Below are 22,485 nucleotides of genomic sequence, written 5' to 3'. Positions count from 1 at the left end.
TCAATATCGTGAAAATGGCCATACTGCCCAAGGTAATTTATAGATTCAATGCCATCCCCATCAAGCTACCAATGAGTTTCTTCACAGAATTGGAAAAAACTGCTTTAAAGTTCATATGGAACCAAAAAAGAGCCTGCATTGCCAAGACAATCCTAAGTCAAAAGAACAAAGCTGGAGGCATCACACTACCTGACTTCAAACTATACTACAAGGCTACAGTAACCAAAACAGCATGGTACCGGTACCAAAACAGAGATATAGACCAATGGAACAGAACAGAGTCCTCAGAAATAATACCACACATCTACAGCCATCTGATCTTTGACACACCTCAGAAAAACAAGAAGTGGGGAAAGGATTCCCTATTTAATAAATGGTGCTGGGAAAATTGGCTAGCCATAAGTAGAAAGCTGAAACTGAATCCTTTCCTTACTCCTTATACGAAAATTAATTCAAGATGGATTAGAGACTTAAATGTTAGACCTAATACCATAATAACCCTAGAAGAAAACCTAGGTAATACCATTCAGGACATAGGCATGGGCAAGGACTTCATGTCTAAAACACCAAAAGCAACGGCAACAAAAGCCACAATTGACAAATGGGATCTAATTAAACTAAAGAGCTTCTGCACAGCAAAAGAAACTACCATCAGAGTGAACAGGCAATCTACAGAATGGGAGAACATTTTTGCAATCTACTCATCTGACAAAGGGCTAATATCCAGAACTTACAAAGAACTCAAACAAATTTACAAGAAAAAAACAAACAACCCCACCCAAAAGTGGGCAAAGGATATGAACAGACACTTCTCAAAAGAAGACATTCATACAGCCAACAGACACATGAAAAAATGCTCATCATCACTGGCCATCAGAGAAATGAAAATCAAAACCACAATGAGATACCATCTCACACCAATTAGAATGGCAATCATTAAAAAGTCAGGAAACAGGTGCTGGAGAGGATGTGGAGAAATAGGAACACTTTTACACTGTTGGTGGGACTGTAAACTAGTTGAACTATTATGGAAAACAGTATGGCGATTCCTCAAGGATCTAGAACTAGAAATGTCATATGACCCAGCCATCCCATTACTGGGTATATATCCAAAGGATTATAAATCATGCTGCTATCAAGACACATGCACACATATGTTTATTGAGGCACTATTCACAATAGCAAAGACTTGGAATCAACCCAAATGTCCATTAGTGACAGACTGGATTAAGAAAATCTGGCACATATACACCATGGAATACTATGTAGCCATAAAAAAGGAGGAGTTTGTGTCCTTTGTAGGGACATGGATGCAGCTGGAAACCATCATTCTCAGCAAACTATCGCAAAAACAGAAAACCAAACACCACATGTTCTCACTCATAGGTGGGAACTGAACAATGAGATCACTTGGACTCGGGAAGGGAAACATCACACACCGTGGCCTGTCATGGAGAGGGGGGAAGGCGGAGGGATGGCATTGGGAGTTATACCTGATGTAAATGACGAATTGATGGGTGCTGACGAGTTGATGGGTGCAGCACACCAACATGACACAAGTATACATATGTAACAAACCTGCACATTATGCACACGTAGCCTAGAACTTAAAGTATAATAATAATAATAATAATAATAATAATAATAATAAAAAGAGAGACTCCGGAGAGATGCCTCCCCTGCCATGTGAGATTATGATGAAAAATGGCCATCTCTGAAGCCAGCCCTCAACAGACTTTGAATCTGCCAGCATCTTGATTTCAGATTTACAGCCTCCAGAACTTTGAGAAACAAATTTACAGGGTTGGCTTATTAACTACCTCTAGTCTATGTTATTTTTGTCATAGCAGCCTGAAGAGACTAATACATGAAGTTAATTCATTCTATATAGAACTTTGTGCCTAGAATAGTTTTTCCCAAGAGTAAATGAATCAGTAAACTTTGTAATACAATTGTATTACTGCAACAATAATTATGCTAACAGTCTTCAAATTATGATAGACAGACAATAAGTGTTATTTAAAACTCCTCCAGATAGTTCCTCTTTGAGATTTTGTGTGTACATTACTAAAATTATTGCATGTTTCTTTCTGGTATTAATAAATAGTTATGTATTTTACATAAAGCATATATCACATATTTAGTGTTTTATCCAAAGAATATACTTAAATGTAATAAGATCATCCATGTATCCCTCAGCTGGAGCTGTCTTAAATAGTAGCTACCTATATATAAATGTTTACTGTGAAACTGCAATATTTTACACCAAACCTTTTAATATTTGATGGCTGTAATATGTCTTACTCTGCAATACGTATGTTTTCTATCTTTTTTCTTTTTTTTTTTTTTGTTTGCTAAATGACTAATGACTGCAGAAACACTTTTATTATATGATTGAGTCACTTTGGAATATATATTTAAACAGAAAAATTAAGCTTGCTTCACTTTCAATTGTGTTGAAACAGTAAAGATTTTTGTCCTGAAAAACATCTGAAAGTTTGGAGAACGTTGAGCTAAGATTTATTTTCTAAAGGTGATAGCACAAACCACACATCACCTGACCATTTAAGAGACATTAGCGTGATGCCTATGAGAGAAACAAAAGAACATTAGCCAGGTGAGCTCTAGAGAAATACTAATAATTAATCACAAAGAGAAAAAGAGGAACCAACTATCTGGATAATTAGCAGACTAAGAAATAATTCATGTGAGTTAACCTCCTGATAAGAAAAAAAAAAAAAAAAAACAGGCTTATTAGAAGCATTTTAAAGCGGAATAAACCTTCAAACAATGTACACATTGTCAGTCTTTGCCTTATTTTCCCAGAGATGAGTTTCTTAGTCTTTTCAAAAAGCTAGCCATGTAAATAATGCCATTTACTGCTTCTCAGTTTTATCATCAGTAAAATGTCTCTTAAAAAAATGTATCTCATTAATCTGATAGCATGCCAAAAGCACTTAGGATAGTGTCTAGCAATTAATTGGTATTCAAAAGACATCAGTCCCTCTCCAACCACCCTATCCCATGTTATGCTCCCTCAAGGTTCAGTCTGCCCCTGGAGCATCACTTGAAGGTTAATTCCAGTGTCACATCCTACCAATATGAGAAAGAGCTTCAGGGCTGGTCCACTTCATTGGATAATCTGGTTCAAAATGTAATACTAGATGTGTGATCACAAACCCTGTGCTTTTCCTATTAAGCACTCTTCTTCTTTCTGAGAGTGAGGCTATCAAATCTGACTTTCCTATGGTGAAGCCCTCCCTGTTCCTTTGTCATCTTTGTCTCTGATTCAAGTCCTAAAACTGGACTTTTCTCCTTACCCCATTCCCAGTTATCAAAAACTTGAATGATGCCAGGAAGAGATAAATGTCTAAAATTCTCTTCAACCACTTAGGGAGAAATCTACCCAATAAACATTTTCTTCCAGCCCATAAAGCTGTCACCATTTTTTAAAAATAGCTAAAAAACCTAAACTTCCCAGCACCCTCAAGCTGCCCTGCTTGCCTCAAGGTGCCAAAATCATGAAGCCAACCTGTGCAAGAAATATGTTATGGAACAAGTTGCTTTCGCATTGAATCTTTCAGGTTTCCAGTTACAATCAAGGTAACTATGCTCATTATCTCTTTCATGCTGAGCCACTTGCCAAAATGTCCTTCATTTGCTGTCATCCACCACTATGAGCTGAAATAATCAATTAGAAAAATTCAGCTAATTTTTAAAAGCTGGTATCGCAATCCAAGTAATTTATTTTTCTGTATCTTGATGACATTATTTAGTTATGAAACATTTAAACTTCTTTAGCCCTTGACCCCTCACCCTGAGCAGCACAGAAAGACCATCCCCAAATAAGCTATATGTTCTTATTATCCTTCTATAGAGGACGACTTCTCTCTCAACAATACTCACTGTTTTCTCCCCAAACCTACTTTCATTTCAAATAGCTTTAATCTGTATGCTCTACCCCTTCAATCATGTTCACATTCTCTCCTTGCCTTAATAAAAATCTCCTCTTTTTTACAAAACATTAAGATCTTGTTTAACATATGTGCCTGTCAAGTGGACACTGCTCATTCTCATCTTTCCACATGCCATGGGATTCATGCTATTGGAATTAAGTGCACTTAGCTAGCAGTTGTGTGGAGACAGCGAAGATTTTGTTCTAAAGAATACCTGAAAGTTTTAATTCCAACTTACTGAAACTTAAACTATTTCACATGTGTTATTGTCATCTTTTGATTTTCTATTCCAAGGCAAGAGCCCTTTGACTTTTGAGGCTCATGTCATCCCTCACCATGCTAATCATGACAAAAATCATTAAATTTAACTCATCATTTTACTAAATTTTAGAATGAAAAATCAAGGATATTATATATAGATTTCTCAACAGTGAAACTATTGATACTTGTATCAGATCATTTTTGATGCAGAAAATTCTTCTGTGCATTGTAGGAGGTTTGGCAGCTTCCCAGTCCTATATCATGTCAGTAGCAACTCTTCCCTCCCTCCTCAACTTTAGTAACAATTAACGATGTCTCCAGGCATTATCAAACATCCCCTGGGTGAAAATTGCCTCTGATTAAGAACTACTGGCATAAAGCAAATAACAAAAAAAAATTTCATTCTTTTCATCTGGGATTTATAAGCCTGAACTGACACAGTAATTCAGAGTGCAGCTGCAGAGAGAAAAGGCAACAAAATCTTAAGTAATAAAACTTAAACATATAAATTTGAAACTGGAAATTTGGTAACAGTAAGACTCCTAAAAAAAATGCATTAAAAAATGTAGAAGCCTCTATTCAGTTCAACGAATCTGAAACTGAAGAATACATTCATTTCATAATTATACATTCATTTAATTTATGCTTGGAATTACAAGTGGTTTTAATTTGGTTATTATCATTTGTCAGATACTACAATGAAGAAATAAACAAGAAAAAAAAGCAAAGAATTGTTTAAATGGCTTCAAATGTAATAGATTCAGAGAAGAACAGAATATATTCAGTTGAAAAAGTAGCTTGAAAATGTCATAGCTCTATAATTACATCATTATCTTTTCTTAATGTGTTATTTACACTAAAAACAACTATTTAATATAATCTACTTATTTCATGAAAAATAACAATCACAAAATCAAGATTTGACCCCTAATTATAGTGCAATGCAATATACAAAGGCGCAAAAAACCCATAAGTATCTGTTGACTAAATGAATTATGATGCCACGTTAACTAAATTTGTGCCAAAAACATAGTTTTTTTTTTATTGTAAGAAATTTTCAAAGAAGTAATAACTATTATCCTTGATTTATACATCTTATCAAGATGTTTGATTTTGGAGTTGTCCAAATCAATTTCTTAAATATAGTCACAGTATACAAGGCATGTTAGAATTACTTTAAAAACTAGACATTCTGAGATGTATTAATGACATCATATCAGCCTGCAGCTATTGCAGCTTGAGGGCTATAAGTGACTTTTCTCTCCTCTCTTTGGGTATGAGTTTTCTAGTGTGCAGGAAGATAAATGCTCTCCTGAGTATGGTAGTGTCCAAGAGATACAAAAAAAATCAAGAAAAGTGTTTTTTCAAAAAGTTATCCACTATTATTTCTCTTCCATAACAAATATAACTATGGCGAAAAGTGAATAATTTATTTACTAAATTTATAGTCTAATTTACATAGGGCCAAATATTAATACATGAGCTCCGCTTTCACTCCAAAGTTATCATATAAATGCAATTTAAATGACACTGAAGAAATGGGCTAACTGCTTTGTTTTTTACACTCTTTCAGTAGAGAAAAATATCAGGAATTTTATTCAGTTGGGCAGACTATTTCTGTGTAACTAAGAATTTAGTTTTATTCTTAATTAACCATCACTAATAGAATTGTCCTAAAATTGGGATCTTTTTTCTTTTTTTTTAAAAAAAGGGTCTTACAAAGAATAGATCTCTCTTCAGTTTTAGAAGCTCATAGAAATAGTCAGCTTGTTGAACTATTTCTGGCAGGGTGATCAATCTATACAGTGAATTTCCATCAATACTAAAAATTCCAGTTTATCTGGAATTTTAATTTTTGACGATGTAAACAAATGAGTTGACTTAAATTCTCTAGAGTCAAAAGTCTTCTATGCAAAAGGCACTGTGGCATTGCAGTTTAGAACTTAAAACTTTGGACTTAAATCTAAATTTGAATCGTATTGCCATCACTTCCTAGCTGTGTATACAGTTAGCCAACTTCCATAAGCCCCACTATTCTCATCTGTAAAATAGGACAGTAACGTCGTGGGTCACTGGGAGTTAAAATGAGATCATTTTGTTTAAATGCTTAGCATGGTGACTGGCACAAATGATCAATAATTATTTTTATTAGTAGAACAAATAAATTACTTTTGTAAAAATAAATTTGACTTATTATTTGGGTTTTCTGTGCAAAATATAAACTACCCTGTGTGGTTTAGATAACAATATTAAGCTGCATGCCTGGTCTTTTTTTTTTTCAATGGAGGTGTGAAAGAAATACTCAAGTGACTGTGTTGCTGGTGGGAAAAAGCATATCATTTCCTGGGGTCTTCAGGGTACAGTTGTGCTCAAAATTAAACACTTCTAGGGATTATGCTGTGACCCTTTTAATATGTGCCTTTAATTCTTTTCATTCCTTAATACTCTTCTTTATACTCAATGGTGCAGGATTCTGGTTTTCTACTGGCTCCTTATTTAAGAATGTGAAAACATTCAGATATTTGAGAGGGTAGAAGTGGAAATTAGGAATGCCTAAACAAACTCTAAAAGGAGTAAGAGTCTATTTTTAGCAGTATTAATTTATTGGCTTTATCAATTAATTGGTATTATGGCTACTATCCTATTTCAATCCCTACTTACTCAATAATAAATATGAAAATATCTAAGCTTTTCTTCTGGCCTATAAAATTTAAAAAATTAGCAAAACATATCACGTTGAAGACATTTATTTTTCACAGAGAGCAGTGAAGGCATTTCTCTACTTCCTTTCCCCCATACTACCCTAGGATTGCTCTGCAGTATTCATGTGTTAGTATAGGTCAACAAAAAGTACTATACGTGTGTTCAGCTGTTTAAAATGATGTTAATACACTTAATGCTATTAAAGAAAGAACCCAAAAAGGTTCAATATGTACATTCACTCTCATGAAGAAGTTGTTTAGATGTAACAATGTAAACAAAATCTAAATAAACGCAACAATTTTCATCTTCTCAGGATTGGTGAAAAATGTTATTCTTTTGATTATAGTTACTTCTGTCCCTGTACCTTGAACATACTGAACAGCATCTTACTCTGTAAACTGTTAGCCCTTAATGTGGGGGTCTCAATTTTATTTTTTCTTTTTTATTGCTAACTGATTATTACTACCACTGGGGAAAGTTATTGGTTTCTACATATTTATTATGTATTCTGCTATGATATACAAATGTCTTATAAATTCTAAATTTAGTTAGTTGCTTTTCTCCCTATAAACTTCAAAATATTTCTAAGAGATTTTCATAGGTATGTAACAATATATAAAATTTAAAATAATCCTTATATCTGATTTATATTACTTCATTTGTTGTATTCAGATATAACTTCAAAAACAATTCAATTTGTACAGCTTGCTTAACACCATTAATATTTATTAAGCTAATTACTATTGGTTTGTAGTAGTTTTAACATAATGTTTATATACTTTTGTTCTACTTTTCTTCATACAGACTTTTGTTTAAAATGCAGAAGGGCTACCAAGTTTTTCCAAATTCTTTTTGTTTGTTTGTTTGTTTCAAGGGATATAGACGCATTGCTTTATTGTAATTTGTTCCTGAAATGAATTACTCTGAGAGATTTGCTAATATTAGGTAATCACTGAAAAGCTAATAAGCTAAACTCTTTGTATGTACTGCAGTCAAACATAAAGAATAAAATTATTTTGGGTTTTCTTACTCTCTGAGGTGCTGCTGATTGTCTCCTTTCTCCCCATGGATTAGGACCTCAGAACTGGCAAACTCGTTGTTTGCTGCCAGACTCTAAGAAATTCAGCATTTCTGTGTGTGTTATCTGGCTTCACAAGTAGCCTCCATGTGAGTGACTATGCAGTCTGTGCAGTGAAGGGGAGTTTATCCCTATGGGGTGAGAATGAAACAATAGGAAACTTCTTATGAGACACAGTAAAGCAGATAAATCCCTCCTCCTTTTTCCTTCTGTTAACTTCTCTTCCATAAACTTTGGTGAATTCCTTCATACCACAGGTCTGTTGAGGGACTTTCTATGCTTCTGCAGTAGATTAAGGGGCAGTTACCAGCACAGTAATGCAATGGACTCCATTCCTTTTCATCTTTCCTTGCTTCCCTTAACTGCTCCTGAATTGCATCTTCTAAATAGATCAAATCCTTACCTTTATACTTGCCTCAGGTTCTGCTGCTTAAAGACAACAACTAAGATATTTGCTGTATATTATTAGCATTATTCTGACAAAAAGTAGTATATCAGGGCTCATATTTTTTTAAATTATACTTTAAGTTCTGGGATACATGTGCAGAATGTGCAGGTTACACAGGTATACACGTGCCATGGTGGTTTGCTGCACCCATCAACCTGTCATCTACATTAGGCATTTCTCCTAATGCTATTCCTCCATGCCCCTCCACCTATTGACAGGCCCTGGTGTGTGATATTTCCCTCCCTATGCCCATATGTTCTCATTGTACAACTCCAACTTATGAGTGAAAACATGTGGTGTTTGGTTTTCTGTTCCTGGTTTAGTTTGCTGAGAATGATGGTTTCCAGCTTCATCCATTTTTTTATGGTTTCATAGTATTCCATGGAGTATATGTGCCAAATGTTCTTTATCCAGTCTATATTGACGGGCATTTGAGTTGGTTCCAAGTCTTTGCTATTGTGAATAGTGCTGGAATAAACATACATGTGTGTGTGTCTTTAGAGTAGAATGATTTATTATCCTTTGGGTATATACCCAGTAATGGGACTGCTGGATCAAATGGTATTTCTGGTTATAGATTCTTGAGGAATCGCTATACTGTCTTCCACAATGGTTGAACTAATTTACATTCCCACCAACAGTGCAAAAGCCTTCCTATTTCTCCACATCCTCTCCAGCATCTGTTATTTCTTGACTTTTTAATAACTGCCATTCTAACTGGCATAAGATGGTATCTCATTGTGGTTTTGATTTGTATTTCTCCAATGACCAGTGATGAGCTTTTTTTTTTTCATGTTTGTTGGCTGCCTAAATGTATTCTTTTGAGAAGTATCTGTTTGTGTCCTTCACCCACTTTTTGATGGGGTTGTTTTTTCTCATAAATTTGTTTAAGTTCCTTGTAGAGTCTGGATGTTAGACCTTTGTCAGATGAGTAGATTGCAAAAATTTTCTGCCATTTTCTAGGTTGCCTATTCATTCTGATGACAGTTTCTTTTGCTATGCAGAAGCTCTTTAGTTTAATTAGATTCCATTTGTCAATTTTGGCTTTTGTTGCAATTGCTTTTGTTATTTCAGTCATGAAGTCTTTGCTCATGCCTATGTCCTGAATAGTATCATCTAGGTTTTCTTCGAGGCTTTTTATTATTTAGGTCTTACATTTAAATCGTTAATCCAGCTTCAGTTAATTTTTGTATAAGGTATAAGGAAGGAGTCCAGTTTCAGTTTTCTGCATATGGCTAGCTAGTTTTCCCAACATCATTTATTAAATAGGGAATCCTTTCCCCATCTTTTGTTTTTGTCAGGTTTGCCAAAGATCAGATGGTTGTAGATGTGTGGTGTTATTTCTGAGGCCTCTGTTCTACTCCATTGGTCTATACATGTTTTGGTACCAGTACCATGCTGTTATGGTTACTGTAGCCTTGCAGTATAGCTTGAAGTCAGGTAATGTGATGCCTCCAGGTTTCTTTTGCTTACAATTTTCTTGCCTATATGGGCTCCTTTTTGGTTCCATATAAAATTTAAAGTAGCTTTCTAATTCTGTGAAGAAAGTCAATGGTAGCTTGATGGAAATAGCATTGAATCTATAAATTACTTTAGGCAGTATGGCCATTTTCACAATATTGATGCTTCCTATCCATGAGCATGGAATGTTTTTCCATTTCTTTGTGTCCTCTCTTATTTCCTTGAGCAGTGGTTTGTAGTTCTCCTTGAAGAGGTCCTTCACATCCCTTGTAAGTTATGTCCTAGGTATTTTATTCTCTTTGTAGCAATTGTGAATGGGAGTTTGCTCATGATTTGGCTCCCTGTTTGTCTATTATTGGTGTACAGGAATGCTTGTGATTATTGCACACTGAGTTTGTATCATGAGACTTTGCTGAAGTTGCTTATCAGCTTAAGGAGATTTTGGACTGAGACAATGGGGTTTTCCAAATATAAAACATGTCATCTACAAACAGAGATAATTTGACTTCCTCTCTTCTTATTTCAATAGCCTTTATTTCTTTCTCTTGCCTGATTTCCCTGCCAGAACTTCCAACACTATGTTGAATAGGAGTGGTGAGAAAGGGCAACCTTGTCTTGTGCTGGTTTTCAAAGGGGGTGCTTCCAGCTTTTACCCATTCCATATGATATTGGCTGTGGGTTTGTCATAAATAGCTCTTAATATTTTGAGATATGTTCCATCGATACCTAGTTTATTGAGTGTTTTTACCAGGAAGCAATGTTGAATCTTACCAAAGGCATTTTCTGAATCTATTGAGATAATCACGTGGTTTTTGTCATTGGTTCTGTTTATATCATGGATTATGTCTATTGATTTGTGTACGTTGAACCAGCCTTGCCTCCCAGGGATGAAGCCAACTTGATCGTGGTAGATAAGCTTTTTAATGTGCTGCTGGATTCAGTTTGCCAATATTTTATTGAGGATTTCTGCATCGATGTTCATCAGGGATATTGGCCTGAAATTTTCTTTTTTATTGTGTCTCTGCCAGAGTTGGTATAAGAATGATGCTGGCCTCATAAAATGCATTAGTAAGGAGTTCCTCTTTTTCTGTTTGGAATAGTTTCAGGAGGAATGGTACCAGCTCTTCTTTGTACCTCTGGTAGAATCTGGCTGTGAATCCATCTGGTCCTGGGCTTTCTTCAGATGGTAGCCTATTAATTACTGCCTCAATTTCAGAACTTGTTATTGGTCTATTCAGGGATTCAACTTCTTCCTGATTTAGTCTTGGGAGGGTGTATGTGTCCAGGAATTTATCCATTTCTTCCAGATTTTCTAGTTTATTTGCATAGAGGTGTTTATAGTATTCACTGATAGTAGTTTGTATTTCTGGGGGAGCAGTAGTGATCGCTCCTTCATCATTTTTTATTGCATCTATTTGATTACTCTCTCTTTTCTTCTTTATTAGTCTGGTTAGTGGTCTATTTTGTTAATTCTTTCAAAAAACAAGCTCCTGGATTCATTGATTTTTTTGAAGGGGTTTTTGTGTCTCTATGTCCTTCAGTTCTGCTCTAATCTCAGTTACTTCTTGCCTTCTGCTAGCTTTTGAATTTGTTTGCTCTTGCTTCTCTAGTTCTTTTCATTGTGATGTTAGAGTGTCGATTTTAGATCTTTCCTGCTTTCTCCTGTGGGCATTTAGTGCTATAAATTTCACTCTAAACACTGCTTTAGCTGTGTCCCAGAGATTCTGGTACATTGCATCTTTGTTCTCATTAGTTTCAAAGAATTTATTTATTTCTGCCTTAATTTTATTATTTACCCAGTAGTCATTCAGGAGCAGGTTGTTTAGTTTCCATGTAGTTGCGTTGTTTTGAGTGAGTTTCTTAATCCTGAGTTCCAACTTGGTTGCACTGTGGTCTGAAAGATTGTTATAATTTCCATTCTTTTGCATTTGCTGAGTAGTGTTTTACTTCCAATTATGTAGTCAATTTTAGAATAAGTGTGATGTGATGCTGAGAAGAATGTATATTCTCTTGATTTGAGGTGGAGAGTTCTGTAGATGTCTATTAGGTCTGCTTGGTCCAGAGCTGAGTTCAAGTCCTGAATATCTTTGTTAATTTTCTGTCTCATTAATCTGTCTAATATTTACAGTGGGGTGTTAATGACTCCCACTATTATTGTGTTGGAGTCTAAGCCTCCTTGTAGGTCTCTAAGAATTTGCTTTCTGAATCTGGGTGCTCCTGTATTGGGTGCATATATATTTAGGATAGTTAGCTCTTCTTGCTGCATTGATCCCTTTACCATTATGTAATGCACTTGTCTTTTTTGATCTTTGTTGGTTTAAAGTCTGTTTTATCAAAGACTAGGATTGTAACTCCTGCTTTATTTTCCTTTCCATTTGCTTGGTAAATATTCCTCCATCCCTTTATTTTGAGCCTATGTGTGTCTTTGCACATGAGATAGGTCTCCTGAATACAGCACCCCAATGGGTCTTGACTATTTATCCAATTTGCCAGTCTGTGTCTTTTAATTGGGGCATTTGGCCCATTTACATTTAAGGTTAATACTGTTATGTGTGAATTTCATCCTGTCATTATGATGCTAGCTGGTTATTTTGCCCCTTAGTTGATGCAGTTTCTTCATAGTGTTGATGGTCTTTATATTTTGGTTTGTTTTTGCAGTGGCTCATACCAGTTTTCCCTTTCCATATTTGGGGCTTCCTTCCAGAGCTCTTGTAAGGCAGCCTTGGTTGTAACAACCTACCTCAGCATTTGCTTTTCTGTAAACGATTTTATTTCTCCTTCCCTTATGAAGCTTATTGTGGCTTGATATAAAATTCTGGGTTGAAAATTCTTTTCTTTAAGAATGTTGAACATTGGCCCTCACTCTCTTCTGGCTTGTAGGATTTGTGCAGAAAGATCTGCTGTTAGTCTGATGGGTTTCCCTTTGTGGGCAATCCGACCTTTCTCTCTGGCTGCCCTTAACATTTTTTCCTCCATTTCAATCTTGGTGAATCTGACAACTATGTGACTTGGGGTAGCTCTTCTTGAGGAGTATCTTTGTGGTGTTCTCTGTATTTCCTGAATTAGAATGTTGGCCTATCTTGCTAGGTTGGGAAGTTCTCCTGGATAATATCTTGAAGTGTTTTCCAACTTGGTTCCATTCTCCCCATCACTTTCAGGAACACCAATCAAATGTAGGTTTGTTCTTTTCACATAGACCCATGTTTCTTGGAGGCTTTGTTCATCCCTTTTCATTCTTTTTTCTCTAATCTTGTCTTCATGCTTTATTTCATTAAGTTGATCTTTAATCTCTGATATCCTTTCTTCCACTTGACCAATTCAGCTATTAATGCTTATGCATGCTTCACAACATTCTTGTACTGTGTTTTTCAGCTCCATCAGGTCACTTATGTTCTTCTCTAAACTGGTTATTCTAGTTAGCAATTCCTCTAACTTTTTAATCAATGTTCTTAGCTTCCTTGCATTGGGTTAGAACATGCTCCTTTAGCTCGGAGGAGTTTGTTATTACCCACCTCCTGAAGCTTACTTCAGTCAATTAGTCAAACTCATTCTCCATCCAGTTTTGTTCCCTTGCTGGCAAGGAGCTGTGATCCTTTGGAGGAGAAGAGGCATTCTGGTTTTTGGAATTTTCAGCCCTTTTGCACTGGTTTTTCCTCATCTTTGTGGATTTATCTACTTTGGTTGTTGCTGTTGGTGACCTTTGAACGGAGTTTTTGCTTGTCATCCTTTTTTTTTTTTTTTTTTCCTGATGTTGATGCTATTACCTCTGGTTGTTAGTTTTTCTTCTAACAGGCCCCTCTTCTGCAGGTCTACTGCAGTTTGCTGGGGGTCCACTCCAGACCCTCTTGCCTGGGTAGCACCACCAGAGGCTACAGAACAGCAAAGATTGCTGCCTGCTTAGGTAGCACCACCAGAGGCTGCAGAACAGCAAAGATTGCTGCCTGCTCTTTCCTCTGGAAGCTTTGTCCCAGAAGGGCACCCACCAAATGTCAGCCAGAGCTTTCCTGTATAAGTTGTCTGTCGACTCCTGCTGGGAAGTGTCTCCCCATCAGGAGGCTTAGGGGTCAGGGACACACTTGAGGAGGTCTTCTGTCCTTTAGCAGAGCTTGAGCATTGTGCTGGGAGATCCACTGCTTTCTTCAGAGTTGGCAGGCAGGAATGTTTAAGTCTGCTGAAGCTGTGCCCACAGCTACCCCTTCCCCCAGGTGCTCTGTCCCAGGAAGCTGGGAGTTTTATCCATAAGCCCCTGACTGGGGCTGCTGCCTTTCTTTTAGCAATGCCCTGCCCAGATAGGAGGAATCTAGAGAGGAAGTCTGGTTACCATGGCTTTGCGGTGCTGTGGTAGATTCTGCCAAGTCTGAATTTCCCACTGACTTTGTTTATACTATGAGAGGAATACCACCTACTCAAGTCTCAGTAATGGTGGACTCCCCTCCCTCAACCAAGCTCAAGCGTCCCAGGTTGACGTTAGACTGCTGTGCTGGCAGCAAGAATTTCAAGCCACTGGATTTCATCTTGCTGGGCTCCATGGTGGTGGGATCCACTGAGCAAGACCACTTGACTCCCTGGCTTCAGCCCCCTTTCCAGGGGAGTAAACAGTTCTATCTCGCTGGCATTCCAGGCACCACTGGGGTACAAAAAAAAAAAAAAAAAAAACTTCTGCAGCCAGCTTGGTGTCTGCCCAAACAGCCACCCAGTTTTGTTCTTGAAACCCAGGGCCCTTGTGGTGTAGGCACATGGGCAGAGTTTGGAAGATTTTGGAGGGTTCAGAAGAAGACAGGAAGATGAAGGAAAGTTTGGAACTTCTTAAAGACTGATTAAATGGTTGTAATCGAAATACTGATAATGATATGGACAATGAAGTCCAGGCTGAGGAGGTCTCAGACTGAAATAAGGAACTTATTGGGAACTGGAGCAGAGGCCACCCATGTTATGCCTTAATAAACAGCTTGATTGAATTCTGTTCATACCCTAGGGATCTGTGAAAGTTTGAACTTTAGAGTGATGACCTAAGGTATCTGGTGGAAGATATTTTTAAGCAGCAAAGTGTCCAAGGTGTGATTTGACTGCTTCTACCAGCCTATACACAGATGCAGGAGCAAATAAAGAAGTTGGAACTTATATTTAAAGGGAAGCAGGATGTAAATAAACATTTGAAAAATTTGCAGCCTGGCCATGTGGTACAAAAGCAAAGCCCATTTTCAGTGAAGGAATTCAAGCAGGCTTTTAAATTTGCATAACAAAAAAGGAAGTAAGTGCTGATAGCCAAGACAATGGGAAAAGGCCTCAAGGGCATTTTGGAGATCTAAGAGGCAGCCCCTACCGCCACATGCCCACAGGTTTAGGAAGACAGAATGGTTTCCTGGGCCAGGCCTGAAGTCCCACTGCCCTGTACAGTCTCAGGAAACTTCTCCCTGCATTCCAGACACTCCAGCTCCAGTCCCAGCTGTGGCTTAAATGGGTCCAGTTATAACTCCAGCCACTGCTTCAGAGAGTGCAAGCAGTAAGCCTTGGAGGCCTCTATGTGTTAATGTTGTGGGTGTGCAGAATGCAAGAGATGAGGATTCGGAGCCTTCACCTAGATTTCAGAGAATATATTTGAAAAGCCTGGATGTCCAGGCAGAAGCCTGCTGAGATGGGTTGTGCCTTCACAGGAAACCTCTACTAGGGCAGTATGGAGGGGAAATGTGTGTGGAGCCACCACACAGAGTTTTCACTGGGTCATCCCGGGATGGTCAAGCCAATGGCACATCCAAGTGCCCATGTTCCCTAAATGTGAGGCATGAAGTCAAAGGAGATTATTTTGAAGCTTTAAGATTTGATGACTGCCCTGCTGGGTTTTGAACATGTATGTGGCCGGTCACTCCTTTCTCTTTGCTGATTTTGCCCTTTTGGAATGGAAATGTTTACTCAATGTCTATAACCTCAGGTATTTTGGAAGTAACTAGTTTCTTGTTGTTGTTGTTTTTGTTTTTCTTACAGGCTCATAGGTAGAAGAGACTTGCCTTGTATCAGATGAGACTTTAGACTTTGAACTTTTGAGTCAGTGCTAAAATAAGACTTTGGGGGACTACTGGGAGGGCATGATTGCATTTTGCAATGTGAGAGGGATATAAGCTTTGGGAGGGGCCAGGGGCCAAATGATATGGTTTGTATCTGTGTCCTCACCAAATCTCAGGTTGAACTGTAATCCCCAATGTTGGAGGTGGGGCCGGGTAAGAGATGACTGGATTGTGAGGGTGGATTTCTCATGAATGGGTTAGCACCACCCCCTTCATGCTATCCTCAAGATGCTGAGTAAATTCTCATGAGATCTGGTTGTTTAAAGTGTGGGGCACCTCACTTTCACTCTCTTGCTCCTGCTCCTGCCATGTAAGATGTCAGCGCTCCCCCTTCACCTTCTACCATGATTTTAAGTTTCCTGAGGAAGTTGAACAGATGCCAGCATCATGCTTTCCGCACAGCTTGCAGAACCATGAGCCAATTAATCCTCTCTTCTTTGTAAATTATCCAGTCTCAGGTATTTTTTATAGCAATGCGAGAATGAACTGATATAACTAAGTATCTATCAATGCAGGACTTATAAATAAATTATGTTATATCCATAAACTGAAACATTCCAGCTTGCATACAAAAGGATATGCTAATTTGGAAAGATCTCTAAGACACAGAATAAAGCAAACTATGTGAGATAGATATAAATTGTACTTATACTTGATTGAATTTACATAATTTTTGAAAGGAACACAAGAAACTAATAAAACATGTTTTTAGTTTGGGGCTGGTGCCAACTAATGGATGATATACCAGGGTAGGAGTGAGACAACCATTTTTATTTTTGCACCAGTATAGCAAATAAATACAAAAAATTTTGTACATCACCTGTCATATTTCCTTAGTCTCTTAGTTGTCCCTTATCTTGATATTTCTATTCTGTTTCTATTTTCATTTTGTAGTTGCAACTTGCCACATTCTTGATGAGTAGAATATTTTCTGATTTCTGTACACCTCCTACATTAATTACCTATTGAAGAAATTAAATCAATAAAAATGAAATACATCATCTCCCTGAGTACAGAAGTTTTTAATGATTTCTCACATTCTCAAGGCATTCCCTCATTTAACAATCACATCTAAGTTATATTAGACACCATGCTAAGTACTGGAAATACATAATGCAAAAAGAGAGAGACAAGGAGAAGAGAGTGAAGAAGGCAGAAGAAGAAAAGAATAGATTCTCTGCTCTAAAGGAACTTGCATTCTAGTATGCAAAGATATGTCAGGTAGCAATAATTTTTTTAATTAACTGTCTTGAAAATAATGCTATTTTAAAAAGCTTTGCAAATAAAGATAAATATAATAGAGCACTAAAAATAAGGATGTGGCTTGATTTGAAAGTAATCTTACTGTGACATAATTTACTCATAGATTAACTGGTTTGATTTTGCCAGTTGTCAGGTGGATGTCTTTCTTTTTTCTATTTCATGTGTGTCTATTTCAGTTAAAAATGTGTAAGAATTTCTTTCTACATGAAGCTTCTTGGAACATTAAAAACATCTTGGAAATTTTTAAATGCCAGAATTATTTGGAATTGACATTACTCAGAATAGTCCTGATCAATTACCATTGCCTTCTATACTAGGAGGATGTATAGGTGAAATGATATCTTCTCTGGTGTCTCCTGAAGTCTTCAAAACATCAATGTATCCTTCCAACCAATGTTTCCACCATGCCCTGAGGCTGATTGGCTGGTAAAATGGCCAATGCCAATGCTACCAGAGTTTAGGTTCTTTAAGGGACTGTCTTGTTATTTTTTTTCCATCCATTATAATTCTGGAAAATTTTCCTAACAGAGTAAGTTCAGCACTTTTTAAATGCCTTTAACCTTCTGAACCTCTAGTTAGTATAGATACATTTTCTCGTATTCATTTCAGTGGGTGAGTCTTCCTGACTTCTCTCCCTGGTATCTTTTACTTTAGCAGCTTGGTCCCTGATCTAATAACATAAAGAATCAAGAAAAACAAAACCATTAATGGGAAATTCATATAGTGAGGTGAATATGAAAGAAATAAAGCTAGATCCTCTGAGTGCCATTAACCTCTAGAAAGGACCTGAGACAGTGGGCCTATGGGGTAGAACATAAGAAAGAGGAAGGGCCTTGAGAGGTAATTAGAGACAGGAAAGCAAAACCAGATAACTGGTCAATTCTTTTTCTACCTTCTGAAAATCATTATAAATGGTCTCCATACCTTCAATAACCAGGGATTCCTGGTCCTAAAGAATTTGTACCAAATTCCTTCATAGTAGAAACATTGGTAGGCATTACTGTTTTATGCAAGAATCTTGTTATATCCATTAAACTTTGCCTGGAGAAAAGTTTTGTTATCATTTGCACTCATTAGGGGCTTCTTGGAAAAAAAAAAAATTATAAAGTTTTGAGATTGGGCTTGTGAGTTTAGTATTCCACAATTCTTATGTATTAGGGGAGAATATATTGCCATTCTTCTCTACCTTAAAAATCCCTAACGAGGTATCACAAATTCTTTATTGCATTATGACAGCCTATATCCTTACCAGAAAGGTGAAAAGGAGAAAGATTAAAATTATATTTTCACTGTGTTAACATTTAATCATTACTTCAAAATGCCAGTTTTTAAATTAAGAGGTTCTCAAAAATAATTATTTAATTATATTGTTCTACGCCAATAAATAGCTTTGGAAATTAAATATTTAACTGCAATCATACAGCTAATAGTTAATAAAGACAACATCATTTTTGTTTCCTTTTCTTACTGAATTTATTGTGATGTTAAAATTACTTGTTTTATGTAAATTATCCCCACCCAGTCCTCTAGCACAATTTGGAATAACTGTATAACTAACTTAAATAATTTCTATCTTAAAAAGTTTAACTGTCTAATTCATCTAGCAAATATTATTTATTTTATATAAATTTGTGAAACAAATGAAAAGTAAACAAATCGCAAGGCTCTAGATTTGGAAACAAGTCAATAAATAAGTCTAAAGTAGAATCACACATTTATTTTCCTATCATGCTGGTTTGATTTTGATGAGTTCTATATTACTACAAGACTCACAAGAAAATAAAATTTTTGAAATAAATAATCTAAAACTTCAGGTGTTTTTAAACATGTTAGTTATTTGAGGTATATGTCCTCAATTTAAAGAAATTAACTCCCTTCTTTTTTCCCTGGCATTTTATGAAATTTAATGCACAAATATATGTGCATTCCAAAATGTCAAAAGATTATTTTTATGTGTCAGAAGATTCAATCCATGCTTCTCTTAAAAATTTAGAACTTGTTTACTTCTAAGGCTGAGTGCATTTTAGAATAACTTTGTGTTAGCTACAAATAACAATCTTTTCAAGCCCTAGCAACCAGGCTCTGCCTCCGCAAAGGCCTTTGAAGGGTTTCTTTCACTGCCTTTGCCCCTCCTCCTTCTGTATCCACCCAGGTTCTCAGCATAACAATTTCAAAAAATAGAGAGGGAGGGAGGGAGGAAGGAAGGGAAGAAGGAAGGAAGGAAGGAAGGAAGGAAGGAAGGAAGGAAGGAAGGAAGGAAGGAAGGAAGGAAGGAAGGAAGGAAGGAAGGAAGGAAGGAAGGAAGGAAGGAAGGAAGGAAGGAAGGAAGGAAGGAAGGAAAAGGGGGAGGGAGAGAGAAAGAAAACTTGTTAAAAATGAGGTAGTTCAGTGTTTTATGGTTTAAAAGTGTATGAAAGCCAAATGTACACATTCTCACCTACTTAACATGCAAGTTTTGGGATATAATCCTTCAGCAAACAATAGGTTTATTGATTATAAAGGCTCCAGTAGAAGTTTCTTACCAGTGTGTGGCTTTTTCGTGAAGGGGGAAAAAATGATTTGGAAATGAGCCACCTTTATTTTTAAATTCCCCAGTCAATATGTTGCCACAGCAACCAAAGTTCTTGCTATCTGGGAAAAGACAGATGTCTTTGCTTCAATCAAGATGCAAAGCTAGAGAAAAAGAAAAAAAAGCAATGAAAATACTTCATTTCATTTTTTGAAAATGTGAATTGCCCTGAGCTGGCTTTGAGACATAGTTCTTATCTATAATATCCATCAACATGCATTCAAGTCCCTCAATATTGCAATACTTCATTTTCATTAATTATTACCTCGAATGCTGTCTCATAACATTCAGTTGAGTTCATTCATTGTCGAAAATGTCATTCAATTTAAAATAGTTCATATTATTGTGCAGTTTATTGACAAAGATGATGTTTAAGTCTATTTAATAAGAGTGGTTGTGTCCAGAAGAAAAGAAAGATGGGAACCACAAAAGGACTGCTGAGAAAAAGAACCAGAAAACCTCCTTTATTTTAACATTGTTGTTGTCTTATATGTGCTTATTCCTTAACCCTTGAATCTTAACTAAAATGAAGGTAAAGTAATTTTTGAATGTTTAAACTAACGAGAACAAAAAGGATACAAGAAGAGACAACAGTAGACCAAAGATTACAACAAACTTTTGAATATGGGAAACAAGTAGCAAGTGAATTAACAAAAGTGAGATGCTTGGGAAAAAATACTGAACACTGAACAAACGTACAGAGAATTACAGATAAACTCAAGAGTGAGATCTAGAGAAAGCAGAATGTTAAGACAGAAAATATAAAGACATTCAGTGAAAACTGGGCTTCAAGAAAAGACAGAGCTTTTAGCCCCTTTTCAACTACTGTGTGCTGGAGAGGAAAGGGAAATTTCATGCCTGAGACCTAAACAACAGGAAAATAAACTAAAGATGAAGGAGTGGCTCAGCTCTCAAAATAGAAAAAAAAAATACAAATTTTGCATATTAAATATTAGACTCTACAATTTCCTTCCCCACCCTACCAGAACTCTCACTAAGAAGGATTCAACCTTCTAGGTATAAAGCTAAACAATTTTTATCTGAAGAAATTGAAAACAAAAGCAACACATACACACATTTTAGCATCACTCCAGTAGAAGAAATAGCTTGCCACCAAATCACCCAGATGAGAATCCCACAAGTCAACAAACACTTCTCACACGCACAGAGTTCCTGATCCACATTAACTTGTTGCATACTTCATCACACATAGCTCAAAGACTAAATAAATGGGCATGAATAAATAAGAACTTAGATGAAACAAAGACATTGCTGGGCAAAGAACAAAAAGTAAAACTATTGTTAATTACCTTGTAGAGAAAGAAGATATTAAAAAGAATTGAGAGCTATAGAATGGAACATCAAAGGTAATTAAGACTCCTGGTAATTAAAAATATGCTATCCAAAATTTAAAAAGAAAACTAAAATAGATTATGCAAAATCTTAAAAAGTGTTAACAGAAAAAGTTATAATAAAAAATAAAAAGTTATAGAATTAGATGATCAGCCCAGGTGCTCTAACTTCTAAATTCTACATACAAAGAAATAGAGAAGCAAAAAGGGAAGAAATTATCAAAGGACGAATACAACACATTTTTTCCCCAGAAATGCTATTAGATTATTCTGGGCTCTCATTGAAAATTTTTTCAATAAATGAACCCAAGCAAGGCACATTGTACATATTTCAAAACACCAGTTATTAAAAGATATCCTAAAAACTTACAAAGACAAAAAATGAGAGATCACAAAATATCAGGTAAATGAATAACAGAATTCTCAACAGCAATACTACAAGTCAAATATACATGAAGAGAAGAAACTAAAAATTATCCAGATAAACTGTTAAGAGTACAAAAAAGATATTTTCAGACATTGGTGCAATAAAAAATATGTATTTTCCATAAACACTTTCTTAGGAAGCTACTGGAAAATATACTCTTATAAAACAAACAAAGGAAAAAGAAGAACACTGTATTAGTTAGGGTTCTCCAGAGAAACAGAACCAATAGGATATAGATAGACATATAGATATAAACAGATAGATGTATAGATATATAGAAAGGTATTTATAATAAGGAATTGACTCTCTTAATTATGGATGCTGTCACATGATCTACCTTCTGCAAGGAGGAGACTCAGGAAAGCTGGTAGTGTAACTAAGAATAAGAGGACCAATGATGTAAGGTCCGGTCTAAAGACAGAAGAAGACTGATGTCCCAGCTCAAGCAGTCAGGCAGCGATAGAAAAACATCTCCCTTCTTCTGCCTTTTTGTTCTATTCATGCCCTCAGTGGATTGGATGGTGCCTATGTCCACCTGTATTGTGAAGGGCAATTGGCTTTGCTCTCTACCACTTCAAATGCTCATATTTTCCAGAAACAGCCTCACAGACACACTCAGAAATGTTTAGCCAATTATCTTGGAAACCCTTGATCCAGTAAAGTTGAGACTAAAATTAAACATCACAAACACAAAACTCAGGAAACAGAATCCATCCTAAGAAAAAAGGAAGGAAAGTACTTTGTTAATGGGAAGAAGCAAATCTATCAAGAAAATTGTTTTTACTAGAGAGGTATATTAAAGATAGTGAGATGGAGATCTGCAGAAAAACAACAACAGCAACCTTAGATCTTCTAGAATGTATGTTTGTAGAATCTTTATTCATAATCACCCAAACTGAAAAAAA

General features: G+C 36.2%; 1 pseudogene; it reads right to left on the bottom strand.

The window, feature by feature from the left end:
• Window positions 1–22,485, bottom strand: part of LOC126940620 (PWWP domain-containing protein 2A-like) — a 94,293-nt pseudogene that overhangs the window by 46,201 nt on the left and 25,607 nt on the right.

This window comes from Macaca thibetana, chromosome 17 (assembly GCF_024542745.1).
Source record: "Macaca thibetana thibetana isolate TM-01 chromosome 17, ASM2454274v1, whole genome shotgun sequence".
Classification (NCBI taxonomy): domain Eukaryota; kingdom Metazoa; phylum Chordata; class Mammalia; order Primates; family Cercopithecidae; genus Macaca; species Macaca thibetana.
The sequence above is the reverse complement of the archived record's forward strand: the minus strand, read 5'-3'. Positions and strand labels throughout refer to the sequence as shown.